Here is a 23,834-nt window from a genome sequence, read left to right on the forward strand (position 1 = left end):
ATATATTTAAACAAAAGAGTAGAGTTTTTGGAGGACATACTAGTCCATGCATTCTTATTTTAGAGATGTGATAATTAAGGCTGATAGAGATATCATGACTTTCCCAAAATAACTTCATGACATGTGAAGATCTATCATATAAACTAAAATGGGTATAAAATTGGCATGTAGTATCATCTTCATAATTATATAAAATAGTCAGAATTGTATAAAATTTTATTTTAGTTGATAATCTACTATGAATGTATAAATGTGTGAATGTATCTGCTTAGACTTTTAAACCCACAATTCGAAATTTTTTAAAATCACAGTTTGATTTTATTATACAAAGTAATGTGTGTTTGGGAAACCAGTTAATTTCTGATTCCAAGTCTTCCAAGCTCCTCAAGATAAAAGAGATCCTAACATTAGTAATTCATAAGAATTACCCCCAGCCACTCAAGCCTTTCTGTCAAGGCTTCTGAGACTTAGAAGTGCCCATATGTTAATGAAGTAAATAAAGCAGCTTAAAGTCATTGGGAATTCCTTTGTTCACACCTTTGGCTGCTATAATGCCCCTCATACCGACTTCACGGCCCTTCATATACAATATCTAACACTTCTGTCTCCAGGTTGGACATGAGGATTTTTCGGGAAGATAACGGACTGGTGTTTGTGATCTCCCCTCTACATGGTCCATGTAGGAGCCATCCCATTAAGCATTTGACATGCTCTAAAGACTCAGGATTTCTCTTTTTCTCTAGGGTATGAGAATATTTCTCAAGTTTTGACAGAAATTCCCTCATTACTTCTAGCCACTTTAGTCCTCTGAGGGAAAAAAAAAAACAAAACAAAACGCAGTCCTGACAGCTGTCAGCTTGTCCTTGGTCTGGCACTAACAGCTGTGCCATGATGCTCCCTTCATAACATTGATAATTCCACAGACCATCATTAGACACTGTCACTATGAATGTGTTGGAACAGAGCAAAAACAGGATCACTCCTTAATCATGTCTAAGCCCAGACAAAAACAAAAAAACCACGCAAACCACAAAAATGACCAAACATTTTCTTAGCTTGGTCATCCTTAGTGAATCAGCCCAAGTTTGTTTCTCTTACCTGTACTGAGATTGCATTAGAGGTTTTAAAATACCAATTGTGGGACACCTGGGTGGTGCAGTCGCTTAAGCATCCGACTCTTGGTTTCAGATCAGGTCAAGATCTCAGGGTCGTGATCTCAGGGTCGTGAGATCAAACTCCATGTAGGCCTCCATGCTGAGCACAGAGTCTACTTAAGATTCTTTCTCCCTTTCCCTCTGCTCCTCCCCTCCCCCACAAATAAATAAATAAATCTTAAAATAAAATACTGATCAGGTAACTTTTCCTAAACAAAATAAATGTAAGAGTATTATTACTCTTGAGTACTATTGTGGTAGCATAAATGGGAATCAATCATCAACTTGAGAATAGTTTGGAATTCCTATGTATCTTTTTATATTATATAAAGGGGAAATGCCACTTAATTCCTAAGAACAAATACAGTCTGTTTTTCAACAGTGCATAGCTTCATAAACAAATAGATAACTAATAATTGCAACTGAGAAATACCTACATGATATCCTAATAATTCAGATATCACATTGATTTACATGTTCTTTTCTCAGCACATTATAGCTTTTTATTACACAGAATCAGCAGCTGAAAGCCAGCTTCCCTCACATAGCTGCAGGCAGGACGTCCGGTTGGAACAGCATCGCATGGTATGATCACATACCCACAGATAACCCTCAGGTCAGTTTAACTTGATATTCCACTTTGTAAGTGCTTATTTCACAGTGATTTTTTTTGTGCAAAAGAAACAAACTATTCCACCTGCTCCTCCAAGAGATGTTTCTCCGCTCTTGTTTTTCTCACTTGGCAGCTGCATTCCTGCCTCATTTCCCTATCAAACTATAGTCACATTCTATTTTTTTAAGGTGAGGAATAGGATAATCTTCATTTATTAGGAATTTTACCATATTATTACTTTGATTATGATTTTATTAGTACTCAGGTTACAAAGTTTCCTAGGTTTTAATGCCTTCCTAAGTTGACTATTTCCACAGAAAGGTTTTTTCCTAAAGTACTTTTGTAATAGAACAGAAACTCTAATATTCCTGTAATTATAATGTGTCAGACCACCAGACCTTCTGACATAATCACAAATATGTCCTTAACTTTTAAAACATTTTAACACCTCTTTAGGACATATATGTTGATCTCTAAACTGATTTTTTTCACCAATAGCAAATAATGAAACTTCAAATGCACTGAATTTAGACAAACTCACCTGATGGCAATTAATGCACTGACCTGCAGATTTTAAGACAAAGGTAAATTTAGAAACTATAGAGTTAAAAGCTCTGGAAATTTGATTGCTTCTTTATTTTGTGTAATTGTTTTAAATAGTTGACCCATCATTCTGTAATAATTAAGGGATTCTATTATAAATTGTTTGTTCATTTTATGATATTAAGAAAATCTCAGCTCATGCAAGAGAAATCTGTGAGAATACAGTCAAAAAGTAGTGCATAAGGCTGTCACCATGTCAATAGAAGCTTTAAATTCCTTAAAATTCTTATGGTGTTTTAAAATAAAACCAAATGGTGATGAGGTAAAAGTTAACATTGAATTCATAAGAAATGAAAGAAAAGAGAAAGAATAACATAATTGCTTTTCAGCAAGGCTTTAAAAATGAATAAAGCAAAACAATAGCATTGAAAATACTGCATCATAGAAAATGATTGGTTATTTCAAGATTCATTTCAAGTCCATAATAGATTTTGTTGCTCTGCTTTTTCAGTAATCCATTTATTTCATGCCCAATTTAGAGCAAAGTCGACCACAGAATCCTTTATAAATGTGTGATGAAGTTACTTTTTATCTTGTGAGCTGCACCAGTCTGACACTAGCTAAACCTAGAGGGTGCTAATGCAGTGTTGAGCTAATGTGAGCAGAAGTTGTTCTTGTGTCCTACTGGGGAAAATATTATTACTTTATCAACACACCTAGTTATGAATACAATCTATTCAGCTACTACATTCAGCTATTACAGATCCATTTTAGTTGGCTCAGTTCTGAATATCTTAGTTGGACACACTCTCTTTTTAGTGTTTAACGGTAAATTCTCTAAAATGGAGAGAGTTATAGCACACCTCGAGTAAGCTAGCATAGGCAAGCATTCCACCTCTTCTTGTTGGTGTGCTCCACAATATACCACGTTTTGAAAAAGAAAAAAGCAACCCATCAGTTATTCAATGAACCAGTCCAGCAAATATGAAACGTGTGTGATTTTTAAAATAGTTATTAAGGAACCTTGAACCTCACAATAGCTAACTATAATAATCAGGGTTTAATGTGAGGGTCGTGGTTTAACTAACAATGACTCATATAAATCTATTTAGTGGCTAAGAAGCACAAAGCCTCTCAGAAGTCTCTTGGTCTTCTTCAGCTAGGCTAAAAAGCCTATCTTTCTATAACCCTAGTTATCTTTTTTTTTTCCTTTTGTTTCAACTACATTGGAATTGTTGGTTTACTTTTTATAGGATTAACTTAGCATGGCTTTTTGAGGATATAGGTCTCAGGAATAGACATAGGTCTTAGAAATGGAAAAAATACAGAATTAAACTATTATGACCTTATGTTTTGTCTACAATGTGCATTTTTGAAGAGTTTTAAATGAAAGTCAATTTACTTCAATTGTTATTGGTTATAATTTGTAAGTTTTGCAAATAATATTGGTCTCATGGTGCACAAAATATTACCTGTCTTCATATACCAAAGTTATGTAGCCGTGCATTATGTACAGCCACTTATAGGCTGAAGAGGCTCTTGAAGAAAAAGAGAGTTCTCTCAGGTGAATGTAACATGTTCAGGGATGAGCAGGTATTAAAACATACCCTGGGCCTCACTAGGTATCTCTCAAAGGTAATTCTTATACTAAAAAGGAAAACTTAGATCCATGGAACTCTCTTTCCAATCTATTTTTTATCCTCCAAAGAATTATCAAGCAACACATTCATTTCCAGTCATAAAAAACACATATTAAAATAGAGCAACATTGGAAATCAAGACACTGTTCATCCTCACCACCCAGTGACCTCCCCCCCCCCCAGGGGTGAGCACTTTTCTTAGTTCTATAATATTTACTTATTTAAAATATAATGCTTTTAAATGCACATATATAGAATTTGGCTCAATTTTACCCTACTCTCCACCTTTCTTTAACATTCTCCTCAACTCAGATGAGTATATTAAGCTTTGGTCTCACTTCATCTTCAAATAGCATTATTAAAACTCTATTTTTATATGTACTACACTACAGACTCATTTCTCTCATTTGTCCAGTAATCCTACCCTCCCTCCTCCTTTTCATCCTTTCACCTTCCTAGACTCTCACAGCTATAATTATAATTTTATTTTGTCAAAGTTTTAGCAGTTGTAAAATATTCCAAGATTGTTCTCAAAGTTGATTGTAAAGTTGAAATTCAATTCACGTATACAATGGAATATTATTCAGTCATCAGAAAGGATGAATACCTACCATTTGCATCGACATGGATGTAACTGGAGGGGATTATGCTAAGTGAAATAAGTCAAGCAGAGAAAGACAATTATCATATGGTTTCACTCATATGTGGAACATAAGGAATAGTGTGGAGGACCACAGGGAAAGAGAGGGAAAACTGAATGGAAAGAAATCAGAGAGGGAGACAAACCATGAGAGACTCTGGACTCCGGAAAGCAAACTGAGGGTTACAGAGGGAGGGCAGTGGGGGGATGGGTTAACAGGGTGATGGGTATTAAGGAGGGCACGTGTTGTGATGAGCACTGGGTGTTACATGCAACTAATGAATCGTTGAACACTACATCAAAAACTAATGATGTACTATATGTTGGCTAACTGAACATAATAAAAAAAATCAGTGAATATCACTTATATTACTGTGATATTTAAGTATGCTTTACTTCAGAGACAATTATTCTGTTGGGATTGCTTTGGTCAGTGTCATGTATTTCTCATCTCTGTCACTCACTGGAGAATGTTCCCAAAATGAATTCTGACTTTTCTCTTGATTGTCTAATTCTCCCAGATGTCAATGTCTCTATATTCATTCTCCTTATTTCCTTGAGATGTTCCTTGTGGATCTTACTATCTGGCCCATTGTATTCCAGCCCGCTCACAGAGGTCATCCTGGGCAGCATGGTTAGACGCCATGTGATCCTCTGTGATATGTGTACTCGTTGCAGTATCGTATATGATCTTCTGCTTTACCAACTCGTTCTTCATTATATGGGGGTAGAATTGTGGAGTGTTGCAACTGCCAAAAGAAACCAAATGTTTTATTTCTCATTGTTTTGTACAAAAGCAGCTGCTCAAAAACAGAGACAAAAATAATGACATTTGTGGGAAAAAAATCAAAAATAGTCTAAAAGGTAACAAAGTGAAGATTTAATACAATAAACAAAATGCCTTCCCTAGGTGTAGATGCGGCCTTTTAATTGAGCTATAATGATTATTAAAACAAAAATAAGGACACTAGTCTTACCAGAAGCTAGTATTAATAACTTACGTACATGTGGCAGTGAACTTCACTGAGCATTTTCTATTCATCATCTGTTTACTTCAGTCTTTTCTAGCGGACACATGAAGAGAAACTGGGTCAGTGAAGAATCACGCCTTATATTAAAAAAAAAAAAAAAGGCAGTATGTTATAAGGTCTCCTTTTCACATGGTGTCACCAGCCTTCCTCGCCCTACCAATCAAAAAATAATCTCAAAATGTACTAGTGAAGCAAAACAACTTTAACATTTCAGGGGATATCAAAATAGCTTATCTTGCATTCACATGACAGTCCAAGGCCTGGTGTGTTAATGGAAAGGCAAATGTGAGGAGATAATTTAAGGCCCATAGGTCCTTCCTATGTATCCTTCTGCTGCTCCTTAAGGTCTCATCTTCATCTGTAGTCCACAGGCCAAAGGAAAAGGATATGGAGATACCTGTTTGCTTGCTAAAATCTTCACCTGGAAGAGCTACACATCACTTCACAAATATCTCATTGCTGAGATCTAGTCACATGGGCACAATGAACACCAAGAGCAGGCAGCCAGGAAATGTAGATGAGCTCTGTGTCGGGAAGAGGTTGGTGCTGGTCATTAGGAGTCTCCACCTCAGAAATCTCCTATGAGGCATTGTATAAAAAGGACTGTTTAGCAGACGAGGGAGTTAAACATGTACTCTGCTAGGCTATATACTCACACTCTTATGTTTGTTCTCTGTAGTATTTGGTTCTTAAAAAACAAAGTCTTATTTTAAATTCTAGTAGGCAGCTTTATTTTCCACAACATCTGTTGCATGATTTTTCAGTGTACATAAAATTTAAAAAATACCATGGGGGAACGTTTGTCTTGTACTCTCATCAGGTACACTCTGTGCAATGAACTGAATAATTTTTTCCAAAAATATCCCTATACAGATACAGATTTTTTAATCACAATGTTTTTCTCATAATACTTTATAGAAAGTTATTTACATAATAAAGTGCATTTCACTAAATGTATTTGTATGGAGACAGCCACATACAGTTCAGGTATAGAGTTCTTTATGATATTAATTAAAGGGCATATGGATTATTTTTATAAATGAGTGGCAAATTATTCAGATAATACTTCTCAAAAATAAATAAGCTTCTAATAAGTGCAAGGTGAAGTAATGTCAAGAGTGTATGCTCTACCAAGTGTCCACCAACTAATGAATGGATAGAGAAGATGTGGTATATATATACAGTGGAATACTACTCAACCATCAAAAAGAATGAAATTTTTCACTGTTTGCAGCAACATGGATGGAGCTAGAGAGTATTAAGCTAAGGTAGATCAGTCAATCAGAGAAAGACAAATACCACATGATTTCAGTCATATATAAATTTAAGAAACAAAATAGATGAACATATGGGAAGGGAAAAAAAGAGAGAGAAGGAAACTAACCATAAGAGACTCTTAATGATAGAGAACAAACTGAGGGTTGATGGAGGGAAGTGGTGGGGGATGGGCTAATTGGGATATGGGCATTAAGGAGGGCACTTGTTGTGATGAGCACTTGGTGTTATACATAAGTGATGAATCACTAAATCTACTCCCAAAACCAATATTACACTATATGTTAACCAACTAGAATTTACATAAAAATTTGAAAACAAATAAAATAAAAGCAAGAAAAATGAGGAAAAAAACACTATAGCATAAAAAAAAGAATACATGCTCTAAAAAAGATCTGAGATATGGCCTTTCTCTGTTGGCAAATAATAAAAGAGCTGCAAATTTTCATCAGCTTTGTGTAGTGTTGATTCTCCATTAGAATAGTCAGATGGACAACAACTTTTGGACAAAAAAAAAAAAAAAAAGATCTTAACCTACCTTGCAGGGAGCCTGATAATATGCATTATTTTTCTCAATTCATTGTGTTGTCAGAAAAAGGGCTATATAATTAAAGCTTTTGCAAGCCTTGGAGCATTCTTAGGCCTAGAATTATTTTTTGCTGTTGCTCATGAAGAAAAGGTAAACTCTCAATTTGTATGGCACAAGATCAATGTATTTTTAAAATACGAATGCTTTTATCTTTGATCTGACTATGTCTGTCATTAAGTGTGTACTGATTTCAGGCTTTGCTGTGAAATAAAGCAATGCTTTATATACCATTCGCCCAAATAGATCTGACCTGAGGGTTGCCATGGACTGCCCGTGACTTTTGTGGCTAAAGGAGAGGGTGTGGTGGAGCTAAGCTTACCAGTCTCTTTTAGGCATCCAAACAAAGAAATAGGGGCAGAATGTGTCAATTAGCAGGGAGAATTGAAGTATATAGATGATGTTTGAGGGAAAGAGGCTAAAAAGCTACACTAACAGCATTCACATAAAAACCGTGGCTGAACAGAAACTTTGAACACACTGAAATTAGTCAATGTATAGCAAGGGAAGAATGAAACAGTTGTGAAGATAAAAAAGAAATGCCATGTGAAAGAACAAGGGCCCTAACCCTACCAGTCTGAATATAAGTGGCAGTGAATGCTGAGCCTCTAATAAGGGCTCTGTTACACTCCCAGAACAAGCTGTGAGTCCAAACCGCTGTCCTTACAAGTGGACCAGAATCTCCATAACTATCTGAGGTGCTGTTCATCCAGGTCACCGCTGGAGAGTCTTCTAAACGTTCTCTTGTGCTCTAAGCTACCCGGGTACTGTCTTGGTTATTATTCTAGGAAATGCTATGGCCAACTAAACTTCCACACTTTGTAGTCTTTGGTATCTATGCTGATTACTCATGGTGGGGTCTTCTGTGATTGTATATCCCCTCCCACACTTTCATCCCCATACTGGCCAGTAATGTCTTTTGTGTTGCCTAAATCCCTTCTCATATACACCCAGATAGTTTCACTGCACACTCTGGAACCTCTGGTCCTTGAAAAATACTTTCTCATTCCTGAGTTCTTTCATCTTTTTGATGTATCTGAGACTAGTTATGCTGCTTTCACTGCTGCCCTCCTTTTAAGGTGGGCAGAGTCCTGCTGATACGTTGCTGCTGGGCCTCTCCTCTCCTAAGATAGCCTGGCCGCCTTGAGGGTTAGGCCACTCAGCCACTCAGCTACAGTAATCTCTCTTCATTTTCATGTAACCTTACCTTCCTCTTTATTGTTTTGGGAATGTAACGTATGTCTTCTTCTCTTTGTGCAGACTTGTCATTAGGCTCGCTGATTTAAATCCATCTGGAATATCAAACAATACTCCACCTCCTAGTTACTTGACATAGTTCTATCCACAAAGTCTCCCTGAATATCCATTCTCAATGATACTTTCAGTTTCTTTTAATAACATTGAGATCCTTCAAGTTCAAACATGTCGTATCTTGGTTCCTTTTTTCCCTCAATTCTGCTGTAACTATAACTCTTCCTTAACTTGGAGAATTCCAATCTTGTGACCCATAAGTTTTCTGTTTTTTCTCTTGTTTTTTGTTTTGTTGCTGTTGTCCAATCAACTGTTTAATAGAATCTCTTGGCTTTCCTGCTTTGGTACAATGGCAGATCTCCTCAAGCATACTCTTACCAAGAACCTTACCCTCCATTCCCTGTTGTCCTTCCTTTGAAGTCACCTGGCAAAATTCCAGTAGTGGGAAACTCCAAATGTATGTTGTTCTGCATTCTCTCTTCCTACTACGAGGTTGTTGTATGCTCTTAGAGTAAGTCATCAAACTTTAAAGATTTTTGCCAGTTGTGCCCTCAATCTTGTAGGACAATGATCTGTTTCACTTACATTCATCACAATAGCTATTTAAACAGTTTTCCAATTTCAGTAAGCATCACACCATACAAATTCTTCTCTAGAAGCAGAAAAACTCAATCTCTTTGCAGAGAAAATGCAGCTGACCGTTGCACAATGTAGGTTTGAATTACATGTGTCCATTTATGCATGGATTTTTTTCCAGTAAATATAGTACAGTACTCTAAATGTATTTTAGCTTCCTTACGATTTTCTTAACATTTTCTTTTCTCTAGCTTACTTTTTTTTTAAAGATTTATTTATTTATTTTAGAGAGGACATGAGCAGAGGCAGAGGGGGGAGAGGGAGAGCAAAAGGGAAAGCAGAGTCTGCATTAAGCATGGAACCTGACACAGGGCTCAATCCCAGGACCCTGAGATCATGACCTGAGCAGAAACCAAGATTCAGACACTTACCTAACTGAGCCACCCAAGTGCCCCTCTAGCTTACTTTATTATAAGAATACGATATGTAATACATATAACACACAAAATATGTATTAATTGACTTTATGTTATAAGGCTTCCAGTCAAAAATAGGCCATTAGTGGTTAAATTTTTGAGTCAAAAGTTACACACTTTTTTGACTGTTTTGGGGTAAGCATCCCTAATGTCCACGTTTTTCAAGGGTCAGTTGTAATATCTAACCTCCTGCCATTAAACTGACAAATATGTTTGCATTGCCATTCACTCTTTTCTGTTTCCCCCTGATTTCCTTTTCAATAGCTGATGACCTGTGTCCTGGAGGTCATGTTCCTGTATACCACCATTCTTCTCATTCTTTAATAGAAGTTACACTTTTTAATACCTCATTGTATCTTATGTATTAGACTACTACCCATTATCTCTTCTTCCTTATAAAAAATACATGCATTTATAACATTATCATCCTTATGTTGGCCCCCACAATCATAGCTCTCATTTTTCCATCATAGTCAAACTTACTCAGAGATCTACCTACTTTTGCTTCTTTACCACTTAACCTCTTAATTCACAGCAATCTCATTTCCACCTCCAGCAACCTAGTGAAATATCTGTGACCATGATTAGCTTTGAGCTACTTATTGATGGACATGTCTCAATTTTAACCAGTTAACAGGCAGAGCAAAGGAATAGTAATTTTACTAGTTTATGATGCTAGTCCTTGGAAAACATAATTACTAATTTCTTGCCAGAGTTGAAATATGTTCCTTTTACTTTATTTTGGATTTAAAGATTCATGGACTAGTTTTTGTTTTAAATAGCTACAGGTATCTTAGGAATTCAAAGGAATTGAGAATGAGACATTAACAATGTCATCAAAATTGGAATTCCTGGATTTGTTTAACAAATTTTATAATTTATAGATGTGTTTAATACAGACTGTGAGAGATTGCTATTTTCCCAGCTCCATATAGAACATTTTAAACTGGAGTTCATGATGTGGTGATTCAAAAACGATTTTGACCAAAAACATCTTCTTGCTGTCTGGAAAAAAAGAAAATGTAAAGACTGTATAATATGAAAGGTATTGCAAAATAGATTGGATACTGTTCTCTTTGTCAGTCTACTCAATTTTACTTTCAAAAAAGACATGTTTTTTTCTTCTGATTTATATACTTCATTTACTGAAACTTTGATTGGCTATCTGAAATAATATGGCATACATCCAAAATACTGTTATTAAAGTATGCATGAAGTCAGTTAATAGGTTGCTTAAATGACTTTACAGATTGGAAAGCAACTATATGCAGCAGGAAGAGTGACAGTCTATCGATAAAAAGGTAATGAAGTGAGTTGGAAGAAATTGAACAATATCAATTCTGTTAATATTATCTTCTACCTTAGCAATAATTATAATGGGGAAACATTTATATCACATAAAACTTTTTAAATGGGAGTTTTGGTAAAATAGATACACCATTTCAAAAGTCTATGAAAAATCAACACACATCTAACCTTAATTTCAGAACTAATGATTTCAGGTGTAATCATCAAATCACTTATTTGTATATTTTTTCACTATGATCTTTAATGTTACACATAGCATTTAATTTATATATAGCATTGTTTTGATGTTCTGTGAATGATTTTCAGTGGCCTAGACTTTGTTCTATGTGAAAAAATAGTGCTAAAAAGTTTTTACTTTTAGGAGCTATTTATGTACTAAAATAGCACTGTCTTATTTTGGTCTTTCTTTGGGGGTCATGATTGTTATTTTTAACTAGCTCAGATGAGCAGGAAATATTGGCTTTGTAGTAGAATCAGGGTATAAAATTACTAAAATGACCTCACCTGTTAGTCTAATGTCTATTTGACTTCAGTTTTTGAGTGAGAAAATTAACTTTATTAATATAAGTATTCTGTAATGAAATGCACCCATGTTCCTAGTTCAACCTGGAATGATTTATATATTTATATAAGACCAGAATCTACCCATTTAAAAGCTATTCTAGGCATTTGTGATGTGCTTAGTTTCTTCTAAAGATCATTGCAATTTCTTTAGACAGCAATAACTGATAAAACATACAATTAAAGTTGTTGGTCAAATCAATAAAGAGACACAGGCAGCACTTCTAATTAGATTGCTTAAATAAGTATTTAATTTGTATGGACAAAGTTGTTAATTATTTAAAAGCCATTTGATGACTCTAAAAGAATTTATTGATATTTTCTCTGTAGGTAACTAAGAAACATGGTGCTAAAGTATAGTTTTGAATTCATTTTATTTAGACATTGACTCTATCAGATCTTTAAATATAAACAAGTATATTAAGACTTACCCCTCTTTTCTACAATATAATTATTAATTTTAATCAAATACTTAATCTGATTTTAGCATTTTTCAAATTGATAGTATAAAACAAGGATAGACAAATATTTTATGTAAAGGGCAAGTGATAGGGGCACCTGGGTGGCACAGCGGTTAAGCGTCTGCCTTCGGCTCAGGGCGTGATCCCGACGTTATGGGATCAAGCCCCACATCAGGCTCCTCAGCTATGAGCCTGCTTCTTCCTCTCCCACTCCCCCTGCTTGTGTTCCCTCTCTCACTGGCTGTCTCTATCTCTGTTGAATAAATAAATAAATAAAATCTTTAAAAAATAAATAAAAACAAAGGGCAAGTGATAAATATTTTCAGCTTTGCAGGCCATATAGTCTTGGAAGCAACTTCTCAAGTCTGCTGTTTTTAGCAGGATATGAATCATAGGCTTTATTTAAGTATGTGGGCACGGCTGCGCTCCAGTAAATCTTGCTTGCAAAAACTGGAGCCTACTGCACTGTAGTTTGTTGAACCCTGGTATACAAAAAAATATTGAACATAAAGTAATTGGCATCTAGCATATTGCCTTCTCCATAGAATGTTACACATTTTGTATTAAAGAGGTAAAATTATCTCTCTCTAAAAAGTCCAAGTTAGCAAAGATTTCTTTCTAAATACTGAAAAAAATTTTAAAAGCTTATCTGCTGGAGAAGTCAAGATCAAAATTGAAAAGTAACAGGGAAAAAAAGTAAAACCAAACATATTGCCAGTCCCCTAGTTGTTCAAATTGTTCAGTCTTCTGAATCTTCTCTGAGTCTTCATTTTGCCACTATAACTGACATAAACATTTTATAGAGCTAAATATTAAATATTAATAAAAATTGAGATTTTTAGTTATTTCAGGAAATTTTATTTTTGCCTTTCATAGGGTAACCTTTTTTTTTCTTTAATAACTATCCTGGCAATATTTTTTTAATAACTAGTCAAACTTAGATATTTCTGAATATATCATTGCTGGCCAGAATTTCAGGTAACTAACAAAATTTTGAGCACCCTATCATTGAAAAAATGCACCTTTTCCTCCCATTATAAATAATCAGCTTATTTATCAAATATTAATTGGGTACCAGTTATGGCTGCACATCTGCTATGGCATCTACTGGGGACTTAAACTTATAAATATCCACAATAAAAAGTGGAGGAAAATGTTCCCCAAATCTATCCTCTTTTGCATTTTTCTGGCCTTTCTATCTATATGCAAGGTCTCTAATAGTCGAAGCAGGAAAGAGACAAAATCATGTTAAATGTATTCAGTGGAAATTTCAAGAATTAAGAATCTCACTCAATTTGTTCCAGGAATTAGGCATTAGGTATAATATCTAAAATAAAATTTATATTGAAATCTGTTATGATATACTTTAATATTTAACATGTACTTAGTATATTGCGAATCCAAGATGTGTCACTATTGAATGTACTACAAAAACTGGAAAATTAAATAAGACCTAGCTAATTTCTCCATGGTGTTCTCAATCCTTGGGGGAAGGGAGAGGGGGTATGTGTGTATGTGTATATGTATATATATGTGTGTCTGTATTCTATAGTGTTGTGACCATGGACTAATGTCTTCATGTTTTTACTAGGTAAGTTAACTAAAGTACAGGCACCTCCCCTCATGTTCAGGATCATATAACTATCACTGTTGTAAATTATGTAACTGTAAACAGAAATAATCTCATTCCTATATATGAATTTGAGGAGATGTACAGGTTAAGAAGTCAATGGAAAAAAATGTGATTTTTATGTAAGAAGTTCTAAAGCAACTCTATTTTGGTTTCCTTGATTCCTCATAGAAAGCATTTTTTTTTTTTTAATCTCTCGGGAACAAAATGGGGGGTGCTTTCCCTGAACATTCTAATTGTTCCTACCTCTAGTCTCAGTAATTGGTGCAGGGGGAAAAATTTTAAATTTAATTTAATCCTACAAAAAAATATAAACTCTAGCTATCTTGTTGGGTGTGGTTTTCTGCGGAGGAGATAGGATTTTGCTGTGTCTGTAAGCAGTAAATGAGTGCTATCAATAAGAAACACCACTGTGAAAGTATTTATACAAACCCCCCCGAAAAAATATAAGATTTTTTTTTAGAAACTGAAGTATTCCTAAAGACAAACTTTTGGTCTCTTATAAAAGAACATTGATTTTATTAATTACCCAGCAAATTTGAGGAAGCCTTTTTTTAAAAACCGTCTGTCCACCTGTTCTGAACAGCCTCTTGTATAAGCAAACATTTAACTTCCTAGCGGGGATTTGGGAAAAGAAATGGGGCTGGAAAAAAATTTATAAAAATACCAAAAAATGAGCAAGGAAAGGGATGTTATTAAAAGGCAAAGAAAGCTAGTAAGGATATTTAAAAAAAAAAATTTTTTTTCTTTTTAAAGGGTAGGAGGGAAGGAAGGAGAGGGACAGGAGAAGGACAGAGGAAGAGGGAGAGAGAGAATCTTAAGCATGCTCCATGGCCAGCAACAGAGCCCCACATGGGGCTTGATCTCATGACCCTGAGGTCATGACCTGGGCCCAAATCAAGAGTTGGACTCTTAACCTACTGAGACACCCAGTGCCCCTAAAAAAAAAAATCTATTTTCATAGTTTTTTTGAAAGTATAATGGATATGAATAATTTCTTGGAATTCTCTTCTACCCTACTTTTCACAGCAATAGAATTAAAAGCAAATGTTTACTAATATTAAAACAACAAGTGACTCAGATACAAAATTATGTTAAACTTGTTAGTTGGCATCAAATATTCAAAATAAGTATATCAAATATTAGTGAAAATTTAAGTGCACAAAACACCTACCTCTGCTATGGATTTAAATTGAAAGGGAGGGGCGCCTGGGTGGCGCAGTCCTTAAGCATCTGCCTTCCGCTCAGGGTGTGATACCAGCGTTCTGGGATCGAGCCCCACATCAGGCTCCCCCGTTAGAAGCCTGCTTCTTCCTCTCCCACTCCCCCTGCTTGTGTTCTCTCCCTCGCTGGCTGTTTCTCTCTGTCAAATAAATAAAATAAATTGAAAGGGAGTTTGCAGTATGACACATTAAAGATTATAAGAAGGCTTCAAAATCATCTCATAAACTTTTACTCATTATTTTTCCCTACTTTCCATGTTTCTATATAATTATGGCACAACTGCTCTGAAAATATGTTAAATGTTGGCCTTACCTTAGGCTTAAGATATTTGAAGTAAAGCTTACAAATTAAATTTTTTCAGTATATAAATAATCACATTGATAATTTGAAAATTTCTTTTTCATAGATTACAACTTGATATTGTCAAGTCATTATTGTGACATAATTACTTTGTGAATTTTGTAACTTATAATTATTTTCTTCTACAATGAAAGCAATTGATGCAGAGACCAGAGAATCTTTTCAAGTTTATATGCAATTTAGTTTTTTGTTTGTTAATCTCTGAACCCAATCTAGCTGTGGTCAAATAGATCAATGTGGATTCAAAAGATGCCATGCCATTTTTCCTGTACCAATATATTGAGACCCATTGATCTACACACTTTTCTCCCCCTATGGAGTCTCTCACCTGCGGTTATTTTTTAATACTAAACTACAAATGTAGTTCACACCTGCATCAAAAGGCTATTGTTAAAACAGGAAGCAAGGAATGACTTAGTCATAGGGGTACTTCTAAATTTAGGAGTTCTTGTGGATTTCAGTACTCAGTTAAGGAAATGCCATTTGAAGGAAACAGCAAACTTGAGTTTGAAGCAATGAGTTGAACAATTTTTAGGAGAAAAACAAAAGGTATTATAGTAATAAATAGGCCTTTGAAGACAAAAAGGAATGAAGAAGGACTCAGGCAGATATAAACTTCAGGAAACAGAGGGGATGGAGCCTCGGAACAAGGACTAAAATGAGAATGTAAAGGAGATGGTAGGAGATACGGTGAAAGTGATTAAGATCCCAAGACAGACATTCACTTTGTACTTTCATCTTCCACTTTCTTTCCTCTACAGAAGTCAAGATAGGAACTTTGTTTTATCTCACAGCATCAGAAAGTTAGAAATCTAAGTGAGACGGGCACCATTATGAGCAAATCTCTCCTTAAGTGGTAAGTTTAAGGAATCAAGTGTTACTAATATTTCTGTCCTGATTAAAAGTTAGTTCTTACCAAAATGATGGCCAACGTGTCTGAACTTACTCTTATTATATTTAGATTTCTTGCACTTCATTTCAACTTAGTTGCCTTTATTTGCAGTTTCATTAATCTTCATTTTGCTCTTTAATGGTAAACATGAAAAGTATTTAATATTTTATTCCCACCTTAACCTCCTAAGATACATATACTTAATATTATCTGTTTTAGCAGCTATTTGGCAAGAATCATTGGGGAATCCTCACCATAAATTATGTGCTTGTAATCTAAAAAACCCCTAGCAACTTATGCAAATCTTTACCATTTCTTCCCCCAGGCCCAGAGCTTCTTGAGTGCAGAATATGAGCCAGCGAATATGATAACTAGGGGCTGTATAAGTACCCTAGGTATAGGTAAGGAATAACTACCAGATACAGTGACTAAATACTTCTCTATTCAATATTAATAGCACATGCAAATCCCTTGAACTGACTCATACTTAATTTGACTGATTACTGTTAAGGGTGATATCTACCAGAAATTCTTGTTCATCGAGACATCTTGTAATAAGCATGTGCATTTTGACCATTGAGATTTTTTTCTCTCCTTCTGAAAAATAGTTTTCTTTATATAATATAAACAGTTTTTATAAAAAGGAATTCATTTTCTTTTCCCTGAGACACGTTTTCTATTCTTAAAAGTAAAAGTTTCTCAAAGCTAAAGCTGAGCATTTTTATAGATTGTCTGGTATTAGTGCTCTGGTGTACATGCATTTTTAAACCACTTAATGAATCAACCAATTGTGAAATACTATTAAAATTTCATATATTTTCAAATGAAGCACTAAATTGATCATATGCAGGCTAAATTAAGAGAATCAAGACTGAACATAATGAATTAGCAAAAATGTGGAAAAAATCAGTGATTCTACATTTTCGATTAATGGTGTATTCAATTTCTACAAGACTGCTAGACTTTGATAAGAGCACCCACATCTATTAATATAAATGAGATAATAAAGTTCTCTATAAGTCACGTAGTGCCTGGCATTCCTAGAAAGATTCAGTATCTTAAATGTATATATCAACTGTGTAAAGTATTATGACAGGCTGAGAAACTCAAGATACTACTTGATTTTTCTCTCTCCATTAAATATAAATACCTGGGTCTGGGTCTCTTCAGATATGCAAAAACTATGTTTTTTCTTTTATCATCTATAAACTATATTCTCTTGATAATTACATTTAGAAAAGTTTTACAATATTGGAATAAAACTATCAAATTTCTTAGTTTAATTAGGACTCAACTACATTAATAAATGATAAACTCTACACATGATTGCTTTAAAATAACAGTAGAGATTATTTCCATGCTTTGTAAGTTGAGAAGAGATCTGATCCATTTAAAAAATTACTTGAATAACCAAAAAGTTGGTGTGGGCATGGAAAACAATGAGTAAAACTGATAGATTTCTTTCCAAAACTAGTCAGAAACAAATGTATTATTATAGATGCTATGTCACAAATTATGACAAACTTACGGGCTAACATGACACATACTTATCATTTCACAGTTCTTAAGAGTCAACAATCTGGCCACAGCTTAGCTTGGTCCTTGACTTCAGGGTGTCTCATCAAGCTACAACTAAGGTATCAGCTAGGCCTTAGGTGTCATTTCAAGGCATGATTGAGGAAGGAAAGGATATTCAACATCATTAGCCATCAGGGAAATTCAAATCAAAACCACACTGAGATACCACCTTATACCAGTTAGAATGGCAAAAATTAACAAGACAGGAAACAACAAGTGTAGGAAAGGATGTGGAGAAAGGGAAACCCTCTTACACTGTTGGTGGGAATGCAAGTTGGTACAGCCACTTTGGAAAACAGTATGGAGTTTCCTCAAAAAGTTAAAAATAGGACTACCCAATGACCCACCAATTGCACTACTGGGTGTTTACCCCAAAGATACAGATGTAGTGAAAGGAAGGGGCACGTGCACCCCAATGTTCATAGCAGCAATGTCCACAATAGCCAAACTGTGGAAGGAGCCAAGATGCCCTTCAACAGATGAATGGATAAAGAAGATATGGTCCATATATACAATGGAATATTACTCAGCCATCAGAAAGGATGAATACCCACCATTTGTGTCAAAATGGATGGAACTGGAGGGGATTATGCTAAGTGAAATAAGTCAAGCAGAGAAAGACAATTATCATATGGTTTCACTTATATGTGGAACAATAAGAAATAGCATGGAGGATATCAGGAGAAGGAAAGGAAAAATGAAGGGGGGGAATTAGTGGGGGAGATGAATCATGAGAGACAAACAAACTGAGAGTTTCAGAGGGGAGGGGAGTGGGGGGATGGGTTAGCATGGTGATGGGTATTAAGGAGGCCACATATTACAAGGAGAATTGAGTGTTATATGGAAACATTGAATCATGGAACGCTATATCAAGAACTAATGAAGTCTTGTGAATAACATAACAATAAAAAAATAATAACAAAAAAATAAAATAAAAGCAGACTACACACACACACACACACACACACACACAAACACAAAGGATTCAACTCTAAACTCATTTGTGTGTTTGTTACCACAGTTCACTTGTTCTTAGGCTGTTGGATTGAGTCTCATTTTCTAGCTAGCAGTTGACTAGTGGTCACCATTATTTCTGGCCACATGAGCCTCAGTGACATTGCCGCATGCTTCATCAAACCAGCAAGGGANAGAGTAAATAGTATCTGATAGAGGTTATAAATATCTTTTAACCTAATCACAGAAGTGGCACCTTTATAATATTCAGAAGCGAGTCACTAGGAATACCAGGAGGTGGAGATCACTGGAGGCCATCTTAGAGTCTACTCACCACAGAATATTGATTGTAAAAGAATCTTCTTGCAGTTAAAAAAAAGCAACACATTATCTTCAACATAAGACACGTGTCTGGGGCATCTGGGTGGCTCAGTCGGTTAAGTGTCTGCTTTCAGCTCAGGTCATGATCTCGGGGTCCTGGGATTGAGCCTGCATCAGGCTTCCTGCTCAGCGGGGAACCTGCTTCTCCCTCTGACTCTCCCTTTGCCTCTCCCCAATGCTCGTTCTCTCTCTCTCTCTCTCAAATAAATAAAATCTTAAAAAAAAAGTATGTGTCTGCCTGTGTGTATACATATAAGGCTAAATGATTATGTTCAATTTTGATTTGTTTTAATATTTGGAAACTAAAGAAAATCAAGTTGCAGGATTATTTTTTCATAAGCAGTTAAAGGTTTTGTTTTTTTTTTGTTTTTTTTTTTAATTTGACCACCCAAAGTCTATTTTTCATAGATGGAATAATGCTGCATTATAACGAATAGGAATGCATTTTGCAAATGTAGTTGAAGAAATAATGAGATCATGCATATGCTTTTAAAAAGTCAGGTTTCCATAGTCCCAATGGGGACACCGTGTAATAAACACAATTGTCTAAACTATAACACCAGGCCAACTTCTGATCAAGTACTGAGCTAAGCTACATGAATGTGATGAAGTAATAAGTCAAATACAGTAAAAGGAAAACTGTGAAAGTCTTCAAAATAGACCATAGTGATTACTGAATATCCTCAATGGGAACAAGAAACTCTAGTTTCACCACTGAGGTTACCTGATTTTGTTGGGTTTCTGAGATTGCCATATCTTTGGAATACTTACACCTACCAAACTGATACAGATCTTAAATACCTCTTTGTGTCATGAGTGTTCTATTTATTTTTATTTTTTAAAGATTTTATTTATTTCTTTGAGAGGAAGAGAGAGAGAAAAAGAGAGAAAGAGAACATGAGCTGGGGGGTGGGGCAAGGGAGTGGCAGAAGGAGAAGCAAACTCCAATGTGGGATTAATCCCAGGACTCTGGGATCACAACCTGAGCCAAAGGCAGATGCTTAACCGACTGAGCCACCCAGGCGCCCTTTCATGAGTGTTTTAAAAAACATTTACATTTGAGTAGTAACATACATGGTTCTTAAAATGTAGTCAATGACGTGTCAACTAATTATCCATTTCATAATTTTTATATACTCCAAGTATGTTTTAAGGTGAATAATACAGATTTAAGTCATTGAGAAATGATATTAAAATTTGTAGTCAGCTATTGAGAATTATAATGGAAAACTACTTCATTAAATTGTAGTACTAAAGAATGAAAGGTATCTTTTAGAAATGAAAAGAATTAGACATTTAATTAATATGTGAAATTATTGTCAAAGGTCATAACCATAAAATGTTCATTACCTTATACGCTAATGTATTCTTTCCATTTTAAAATGTATATTTTATTGTATAAAATGTATATTGTGTATTTGCCATTTAAAGAATAAATGGGTATTATGTTATTTAGGTGGATAAACGAAGATGATAAGAATTGCTATAAACTATAAACTTGAGAGAATGTATTTATCAAATATTCATCTTCTCTGTGTGCTATTTACTCTCTTTAAATCTCTGAACTAGTACATTTTTGATAACATTGGGGCTCGATACAGTGATGGATTTCAATATACCAGAATGTTCTTTATATTATGTAAGCATTCTTTTACTCATTAAATTGTAAGGTGGTATTGTCAGCTTATTAAACTTATGATTATGTATATAATTTAGGTATATACCTATAGGTGATTATCCATATTATATATTAAGTGATACAAAACATCATGTATTATAAAAAATGAAACTGTAGATGGAATGTACTTCTAAGCACTTGTCGGAATGACTGTAGCTCCTGCTGTTTAACTCTGGGGTGGGAGAAGGAGTAACATAGTATTGTGGTAAGAGCATTCCCCTAGAAAAACAAGAGTTCCTTTAGCTGCATAGTGCTGGAAATTTATCACCATATTCCCCTAGGCTATGTTCTCAGCATCTGTCAAATAAAAAGTAGGAAGAATGGCCTTTATGAACAACAGTCTTACATTCTAGAAATCTTCATAGATGAACAACAACAACAAAAAACCCTTAGGGATTATAGAGAGCTTTTATTTTTTGACTTTGTATTCTGGAAATACGTTTTAAAAATTCTAGTTTTCTGTCTTTTATTTTTCTAACTCAACCAAGTGAATAAATCTATTTGAAGGCAATTTTGTACAATGAAGTATCTTCTACACAACACTTAAGAGTAGATTTGAGAGTACAGAAAGTTTTCAGTGTAACAAATATGATGATAATGACTGAAGCTACTAATGAGGTTTCAAAATTGTGGATAAATCTTTTAACAGTGTTTACCTTTAACACTGATTTTCACATACTATATAAAATACACTCTGGGGTGCCTGGGAGGCTCAGTCAGTTAAGGGTCTGCCTTCTGGTCAGATCAGGATCGCAGGGTCCTGGGATCAAGCCCTGCCTCAGGCGACCTGCTCAGCGGGGAGTCTGCTTCTCTCTCTCCCCATACCCCTCCACCCCGATCCTGCTCTATCTTATTACTCTCTTCCAAACAAATAAATAAAATCTTAAAAAATAAATAAATAAAATAAAATACACTCTGATATGTGCCTGGGTGGCTCAGTCAGTTAAGCATCTGACCAGCTCAGGTCATGATCTTGAGGTGCTGGGATGGGATTGAGCCTGGTGTCAGTGTTCAGCTCCCTGCTCAGCAGAGAGTCTGCTTCTCCCTCTCCCTCTGCCCCCTCCTGCTGCTCATGCTCTCGCTCTCTCTCTCTCATATAAATAAATAAATAAATATCTTTAAAAAAATACACTTAGATAAATTGGTCTTTAACCTGTGTAAATATTGAGATGACAGCCCTACTAAGCTTTCTATACTTCCTACCATATAATTCTTGAACTGCCATTTCTTTCCTCAAAGCAACCTATCCATATAAGTATCAATAAAATATAAAAATATTCTGGGAGAGCTTCTTATGCTGCTGTTATTTAGAAGAGAAATTATGAGTAATCTCGTTCACCATTAATTAAGCAAAAAAGGGTAGAAGAATCTCTGGACTCAAAAGTATTTCATCTCATTTTGGTTGCCAAAAGTACAAAGAAATATACAACGTCTTGTATATACAGTTTTTATCCTCTAATGGATATATTCTTGTCTGTAAAACCAAAACCATAGATGACTACATTTAAGATTCTTAATAACAGAATTTATTTCCTGATTAAAATATCCCTTAGAGTGAGAAATATGATATTTTTTGTGCATAATATAATCATTTTCAAATTTACTTGGTGTTTTTATTTAAGAAATTCAACTTTCTAGGTTAAATGTTGCCTTAACAGAAAGGAGATCTTGAAAATGTAAACTGTCAGTCTAATAATTTTAAAACTGAAGTTATGTTCAATATGGTCTATTTCCTAGTAAATCATTGTAAAGAAGCTCCTGAAATGTGCTGCATATATCCCACAAATAGAATTCTGATCAAAAGGTATGTGATACTGACAATATAGTCCTCCCCCATCACTAAATAAATTTTCCTCTATTATTTTTTTGCAGTGAGGAGTCTCATGACTTTTTGTTTAGAAGAACAACTGAATCATTCCAATGAAGAAATTGCAATGTAAGTCCAATTGCTCTTCGAACCACAGGATTCTTCGTATTGGATTATTCACTAGCACTAAATGCTTTTTTTACTCTTCTGCATTTTTGCATTGTAATTTGGTGTGTTTAAATTAGTTTATCCCTTTCATCTTAGTTGATTTTCAAAACTGAAAGAGAAGCAAAACAAATGCATTGACTGTTTTGGAAAAGCAAAGAGAATGTTTACTTTAATGAAAACTAAGCGATATTTGGAAAGCTCCTTTTACATAACGGTATCATTAGTATTAAATTCTACAGATAGATATCTATTTTTGTGTTAGTTCCAACTGTTGCCAAAATGTGCATTTATATTCTTTAATTACACACCTGAAACAAATAATAAAAGCTTAAATAAACCAGAAAGTATAAGAGACTGATACAGATATTAGAGGTTTAGGATAATATAAAAATAATGCAGCAGAAAAAATCTTTTTTCATATGACAAAGCCTATGAAAATACAAAAGAATCTTTATGTATTATGAATGTAAAAGCCAAATCTGGTTTTGGTTAGTCTTCAAACCTAAGCATCATCTTAATGTATGAACTTGCACGGTCATATAATGCTTAACCGACAGCCATTTAGCTCATTATAGCCTTCAGTGGGAAAATGGTTGCATTCCAAATTTCCATTTATAATTAAGTTGCTTGCATTACTACATATAATTTTATAAAGAAATATTTCGCTGTTATCCACAAAAAGGATATGAATACATATTCTTTAAAATCACCATTTGTTACAAGTGTTTATGGTTCAACTTAATCAAAATAAAGAATCTCAACTTTAATTAGACACTGTAATTTCTTATACTAGGGAGACCTCAGAAAATGACTCTCACTGGGAAAATAGGTTTATCATCCTGCTGGTCCCCTCATTAACGACTTAAGTTAATTTTTAAGCAGATTCATCTTATTGGTATGATAACAGGGTTTTTAAATTTTTCTTTTTTTGTAATTATCTCTTGCCGTTTTGAAAGCCAAACCCAGCCAAGCCACAAGAAGAGAGCAGTACTCATGTCAGCAGCCTCCATCCTTAAGTCATGCTTAAAGTCTTGCTACCAGAGGTGA

Source organism: Ursus maritimus, unplaced genomic scaffold (assembly GCF_017311325.1).
Source record: "Ursus maritimus isolate PB19 unplaced genomic scaffold, ASM1731132v1 scaffold_11, whole genome shotgun sequence".
NCBI lineage: Eukaryota > Metazoa > Chordata > Mammalia > Carnivora > Ursidae > Ursus > Ursus maritimus.